Consider the following 8,067-nt stretch of genomic DNA (forward strand, 5'->3'; position numbering starts at 1 on the left):
CAAAATGTATAACACTAAGAGGAAAAGGAAAATCGAACTAAATTTGCTAATGCATTAATGTTTCTGCCGTCCAATTCCAAACCTTTTACCTGCAGATCAATGTCGATTGAAACAAAAGATATCATGAATATAATGTCATTCAACAACAAACTGTTACTGTAACTGCTGCATGCTTGTGTAACTGTAAGCGCTACTGTGTTTTGCAATTAATCCGCTGCCAATCCTTGACACTGACAATGAAATAGCTGTAAAGCCAATTATTTAAATTTTCTAGCCAGTGCTCAATTGACTACATGATAGCAGATGGACTCTTACCTGACAAAATATATGCTCAAAATAATTTTGTTGTGCTTTCTGCACACGAAATGAGTAAAAAGGAGTAAGCCACAAGTATTAGTGTACTACAAGACTATATGTCTATTTCTATTTTGGAAGCAAGCCAAGGAAAAATGCTGTCATAAAAACAACAGTACAACCTCAAGAGCGAAGCATGTGGATACAATATAGTTAACATTAACGAGATTACAAATCAGTTGTTCAGAGAGATTGAACAATATGTGGACGTTAGAAAGAAGTATAAAGTAGCATATAAAGTTTTCAATTGGGTGGAACTAATATGGTACCATTATCGTGATGATTGGGAATACAACAGCTGGATTAGGTCTTGCAGGGACTGCTACTTATGTAGTTGTTCCTTTGGGCTTTTACTGGGTTTTATGCAAATTTGATAAGATTCGATGTGAAGGCATATTACAAGTTCTCCTACATCACATATTTGTATTATTAACCTGATGAATCATTAAAGTCTGTTATTAACACGTTAAACATAATCGACGAATCAGGATTAAATCAACTATGAAAAGTTTATTTTGATTACAAACAAATGCATTAGATACAAAGAGATACAAACGCAATCAGGAAACAAAATGCAAACACAAAATCTCAAGATGGAGAAGCCTTCTTGAAACTGGACGTAGATGGTTTTGTTTTTAAAACTATAAAACAAATTGTTATCGTAGGAGAGATTTAAAAGTAAATAAATACATACGAAACTTACAGGAAGCAATGTAAATTGAAATGAGAAGCTTGAATTATATTATTGTTTTAGGTCTTGGTTGCGATAATTTCGTATGTACTAATGGATACGTATTATAATCTAGCTTTACAAAATAAAAATAATATTTGAAATGGTATACAGTCTATCTCATAATAGAAAATATATTTTGTTGTTGGTTATGAGTAAAGAAACATTTCAAATTATATAGCTGTATGAAAGAATATGTTTGGAAATCATAAAAACTGAGTACAGAAACGGTTCCAATTACATTGCTATATAAATGAATATGTTTGGAATAAATCATAAAAAATGAATACAGAAACGTTTCCAATTACATTACTATATGAATGAATATATTTGGAAATCATAAAAACTGGATACAGAAACATTCCAATTACATTGTTAATTGAATGAATATGTTTGGAAATCATAGAAACTGAATACAAACATGTTTCCAAATACATCGCTATATGAAAGAATATGTTTGGAAATCATGAAACCTGAACACAGAAACTTTTCCAATTACATAGCTACATGAATGAATATGTTTGGAAATCATAAAAACTGAATACAGAAACGTTTCCAATTACACTGCAATATAAATGAATATGTTTGGACTAAATCATAAAAACTGAGTACAGAAACGTTTCCAATTACATTGCTACATGAATGAATATGTTTGGACTAAATCATAAATACTGAATACACACGTTTCCAATTACATTGCTAGATGAAAGAATATGTTTGGATTAAATCTAACGAAAACTGAATACACAAACGTTTGCAATTATATAGCTATTAGAATCAATATGTTTGTAACAAGTCTAATAAAAACTGAATAGAGAAACGTTTCCAATTAGATAGCAATTTCCAAGTTTTTTGTTCAGCAATGCATATGACAGTTAGTTGTAACTCAAAGATGAAAATGTGATCGTAAGAGATGTTGAAAATAAACTGATCGCGTGTTTTCAGTTACTGAATGGTGGGTCCAATAGTATGTTTAGTGTTTGTGGTTTGTGGAAATCTTGTGTAAAATCGAAGGCAACTAACCTAGCAACCAAATGTTAGTGAGAAACATTTAGAGATATCAGCATGTGTGATCATCGAAGAGTACAATTTCATATCAAATATACCCTTTCTTTTTCTGCTTACGTGTCGTTAAGGAAATGTGTTTACATTGTCAACCAAGAACGCGTATCGTCACACAAAGACAAGGGTACGGGTTTGTTTACTTTCAGTTTGTTTGTTTGTTGTTGCTTTTCTTGTTTGTTTTTTTTTTTTTTTCTTTTTTTTTCTTCTTCTTTTTGTGTTAAAATAATTCTTTTTTCATTACATACTTAAGTGTGAAATATAGAAACTTGATGGCGAAATAAATTCTATATTTTATCCATTCGAATATTATTACATGTAAAACATATATCCTTATATTTTCACATGTGAAAATATAAGAATAAGATTTCCCATCATGCCATGCGATACTTGATTGTGTGTGCCTACAAAAGTTGTACCTGCAGCAACATAAAAAAGTACATTGTGAGCTAGAACAAATAAATGAAAACTGCCTTACATTTCTTCAGACATGGAAACTAACCTTTGATAATAAAATTTTACCAGACGCTGTCAGCGTATCGCTGAAGTTATTTCCCTTTCCCCTTATTTCCGTATTTGACAAAGACGAAAACCCATCGGACTTGCATTACTTTCATGGTTTTCGATCGATCGAACGCCGACACTTCTTATATACCTAGCTGGCGCGTAAAACTAGTCTGGTAACCAATGCGTGGATTGATGAGCATTCCAATCGGTCAACCAATTCAAAACATAGCTATGGGAATATGAATACGTGATAGCAATAGACACAACACCGTGATAACCTATATTAATATGATGACGATGATACACTTACTCCAATATATGGATGCAATATCTAACTCTTTGTGCAGGTCATTTTGTTTGACAATCATGCATTGTTGTACAAATAACGCGAAGGTGGAACAAACATTACGATGTATCTGGGGTCATCTCAATCGCATCGTAGTATTAAAATCATCTGATCAAAGGATATCGAAAGCAGAGACATAGCAAAATACTGTCAAAATTACAATAAATAATATGCGAAGCATATAGGTGATATTGACAGTATTTAATTTATTACAGTGACTTTTTATCGCCTTATGCGTACTGAGTTATCTAAAGAGTTACATGGTGCTTTTATTTGACCTAATTTGTCTAGTGCATAGAAAAGAAATCAAACAGTTTTACAGATATGTTTCTGTTCGTGATATCTTATGAACTGTTGTTACGGTTTAGGCTCTAATAAACTGTAACAAAAGAAAGAGTGAAAACAACAAGCTCTGAAAAATGTAACAAATAATGTATTTCCCTGGAGAAAAAGCTGTAAACATAAAGAAAAAAAAAGCATTTTACGGTTTTAAGAATCAAATCCGAAAATAATCCAAGTATATTCCACGAATTAAAATTTAGAAGTCCTGATAATGAAAAGCACTCCTCTAGAAAATTTAGAACTACGGCTTACACTACCAGTGTGAAGTTTAAAGATTTCAAGTCCGACGTACCGCTGAAGAAAGCGAAAGAGTTCATCAACGATGTGTGGGATTCTTTGCTAACCACACTGAAACGACAATGTAAAGCCAAAGACGACGATCGCTTGAGACTTTCCATTCATCACGACAGCTTGAACTCACCCATTTGGATCCAGTTTAGCAGCCCAGAAGAACTGACACCTTCCAAAGTCATCGACAAGATTCAACACGTTTAACAAGCTAATGAAAAGTTTCACATCACCGATGGAAAAGCGACACTGTTTATGACCCACGTCTATTCCCAAAGGGACAGGACGCAAAAAGGTGTTATTGGTGGACGACCTTCGCAGCACATAAAATGCCTCGTCCAAATTAACAACCCTCAAGACCAGATGTGTTTAGCCCGTACCATCCTCGTAGAACGAACATATGCCGACGAGAACGAAACGGTAGAATGGAAAACAGCCAGGAAAAATATACAACAATCGGACCGAGCCAAACAACAAAGAGAAGCAGAACCCCTGTTACAACAAGCTGACCTGTCCAAAGACTCACCCTGTGGCATTCCTGAAATGCAAAAATTGCAATATGTCATAGCTCCACGCTACACCTTGAAAGTGCACCCTCAAGAAGTGCGCGGAACTCTATTGTTTCGAGGCAAAGATTTCAAAGATGGAAAATACATTCATCTATCATCACGATGAATATTTCGATGCAATTACCAGTATCACCGCATTCTTGGGATACGGTTATTATTGTGAGAAATGTGAATATGGCTATAACCATCGAGAGCAACACAAGCATTGTGTATCGAAATGCTCAGGATGCTTGGCCTCTCAATCCTGTCTGGACGAGGACAAGAACGAGTGCATTGCCCTATTTGTCAGCGCACTTTTATCAGTCCAGCCTGTTACCACCAACATCTGAGGACGCAAGGTTCACAGCAGAAAAGTGCTTGTCAACTCCTGAGATTGTGCCTTACTTGTGGACAAGGCATTCGTACCAACAATGCCAAGTTACACGTATGTCGAGGAAGGAAACTATGTAATATTTGTCACCAAATCGTGGACTTGAAACACGAATGCTTCATTCAAAAATACCAACCACAACAAGAAGAAGATGACCAGAACAAAGACAATTTCATCTTTTTCGATTTCGAATGCATGCAAGAGACTGGCATTCACATTCCTAATTTCTGTGCGGCTCATCGAGCTTGCGAGACGTGCATGCAAAAGCATATCTTTAGTCATTGCCCTCAATGCAGCAAGATTCCTGGAGGATGTTAAAAACAATTTTGGGGACCGAGCACGCTAGCCGATTTCGCCCAATGGATCTTAGACCCCATCGACGACACGTGAAGAAAAGAGGACATCGAACGTTACGGAAATTGTCATCGCCAAGTCACGGTAATGGATCACAATTTATCGGGATACGATGGACAGTTTCTTTTGAGATACTATACGGAGCAAGGCACCGAACGTCCTAAAGTCACTTTGAACGGAGCCAAAATCATTTCCATGCAAGTGGAACAAGTACAGTTTAAAGATTCGATGATCTACTTGGCCATGCCTTTGAGTCGAAGGCCTGAAACGTTTGGAATGACAGCAATGACCAAAGGCTACTTTCCACACCTCTTCAATACCGAAGCCAATCAACACGCCGTTCTTCCCCATTTACCTGATGCTCACAACTACGACCCCGACAACATGCGTACCGAACAACGAGGAGCTGTCTACGCTTGGTACCAGGTTCACGCCTCGGACCCCTTCGACTTTCGGGAAGAAATGCTAAAGTATTGTCGTTCCGACGTGGACATTTTACGGCACTGATGTGGAAAATTTTGAGAACTGTTCATGGAACACGGAGGTATCGATCCTTCGAAAGAAGCCTGCACCATTGCCAAAGCGGGTTCCTTAGTGTACCGCTAACGTTTCATGACCGAAAACACCCTGGCTGTCATTAGCCCTCAAACGACGAACTTTGTCAAACGTCAGTACTCGGCCAAAGCCCTACGTTGGTTACATTACTTGTGCGACAAGGAAGACAAATGGATTCAACATGCCCGCAACGGAGGAGGCGAAAAGACCACCGGAACTTATTCAGTGGATGGTTTGGACTTAAGAAAGCTCAAGATCGTGTGCGAGTTTAACGGATGATTATTTCACAGGCGTCGCCTCTGCTACCCTCAACTTGACACTAAAATTCAGTTTTTACAACGTTCCATGGAAGACTTGTACGAGGCCACATGTCAGCGGCGTTTGAAGTTAGAACAGCAAGGATACTAAGTGGTGGAAATGTGTGATTCTTCCTTTAGAACATTTCTGTTCTCTTTTCTGTGTGTTTGGATGTGTATTTGTTTGTATGTATATTTTTGTCCCTATCAACCACTTTTCCCTACAAGTATATTTCACCCTATAAAAAGTTTTGACCCTATAAACCATAAAACGCCACCCAATTTTCAATTCCCATCGACCTCTAGGTGATATTCCCATGTTAAATTTCCATTGACACCAAAGTGCAAACCCCATATTTTAGCATTCAAGTCCAGTTGACGCTAAATTGCCACCTATTACTACTTATGATGAACCCTCTGATCGTGTGTATAAGTTTGTTTAAGTGTCACAGAGGCATAATCCCCATATGCTACGTTGTGGATCACTGGAACTTGACAACCGTCTACACATTTTAGAGGCGGTCACACAGCGTGAAAACAGTCGACGTGGACGTAATAGCGCCAGAAGACATTTTAAGCCTATCGCGCTGTCGTTTCGACAAATCTCGAAACAGGGGAGAAATGGAGTATTGTTCCCTCACACAAGCAGCTAAAACGCTTAAACGGAAATTATTCGATCAGTTTTAATTTACCTCGCAATATCGGGTCGGTGCTTCGTTTTGCTCCCAAGATTATCAAGGACAACGAAGTGCTCTAAGGCGATATGACGATTAATATTACCGACGTAAACATCTTGCTCATCCACTGCTTGATCGCTCACTGATCCTTGTCGTTGGTGGATTCTGCGTCCAATGTGATTTACCCCACGGCAATTAACCTCCGTCCGGGACCACTAATGCAACTCCGGCCTAATCCGTTTATTAACTACCCGGTCATGCATACCTGTACGATTTCAAATCGCATTATGGCTCACCGATCAGTCCAGAAACCCTGTGGATAACAACAACGAGATAATTACGCATTGCCTCCATAAGAGACGCAGAGCGTATAGGGCGTCAATGTCTTTAGAGAAGTAGGGCGTCTCTGACGTCAATACCTTTTGACGACGCTTGTCGTCTTAATAGCGGAAGAGGCAAGCATCCTAGACGCAATAGTCTTTGACACGTAGTTGAGGTGCAAGTTTCTCATTTACGTCCGCCTCTGATACTGGTGCTGCACACTAAGCATACTCAAAATTGTAACGAACAATGTTTGTATAACCATGAAACCAAACCATGCAACACAATGTAAAATCGAGTGTGGCTTTTTATACACGTTATTTTCCAAAATCAGTTCGAAATTACCAGGCATCACAGCCAAAGCCGCTCTCATCACTCTCAAATCCGCCGGAGTAGGAGCTATCGGTGCGGCCGCGGCAGCCCAATTAGCAAACTGTAAAGAAAATAACTATCAAACTTATGGGCAAAGATGCTAAGACCGGCACATCGGCACCAGTTTCAGCTTCAAAAATCGCGGTGTCACTACCGACAGTGTCAACGGAAGCCAAACGCGTTCAAGAAAAAACGCAGATAAACTTTCTGCGCAGTCAAAGCAGATTTCATCGGATCGGGAGAGAAAACGGTCCTTCGGTAATACAACTACTACTGGTGTTGCTGCCGGTACAAGAGCCGCTATCTCCGGTCTGATGTCAGGGTATGGCTTAAAAAGATTATGGTGAAATTATCGATAATTACTTCGAAATTATTGATGACGGTTTTGTGCAAATTATGTACACCTCCATGTATTAAACCCAATATTCACTCTGAATTATTTGAAACCTCATTAGGAGCTCTAATGGATGATTCAATTGCTGTGTACGAGTACATCGAGTAAAAGGATTCGAACATTACGAATTTGAATTAGAGTACGCACCGAAAACTTAAGACGCGAGACGAGGATGTGTATTTGTTACCTCATACAACATTTTGGAAATCCGTGGTAAAATTCAGACGTAGGACGTAGCTCAAGCTCGTCTGGCCGATGACTCTCAAATCTCGATACAAAACAACGGGTGGTCGTTATTCAAATTGGTCAAATACTAAATCAATAATCAAACCGTGCAGGATATTGACGGCTATTTTTCACAGGCCAGTACCATCCTCAATTTGATATTGTTCAGCGAAATCTGAAATCTGATTGACCACCAATCCTGGTGCTGGTCAAGGTTATACGTGTTACGCGCTCGTCACGTCTGAAGTTACATAACGTTGGACATTCTCGACGGAACAATGAACGTAATCGTGTAACTTGAAATG

Source organism: Sinohyriopsis cumingii, chromosome 15 (assembly GCF_028554795.1).
Source record: "Sinohyriopsis cumingii isolate HCF-2022 chromosome 15, ASM2855479v2, whole genome shotgun sequence".
Classification (NCBI taxonomy): Eukaryota; Metazoa; Mollusca; class Bivalvia; order Unionida; family Unionidae; genus Sinohyriopsis; species Sinohyriopsis cumingii.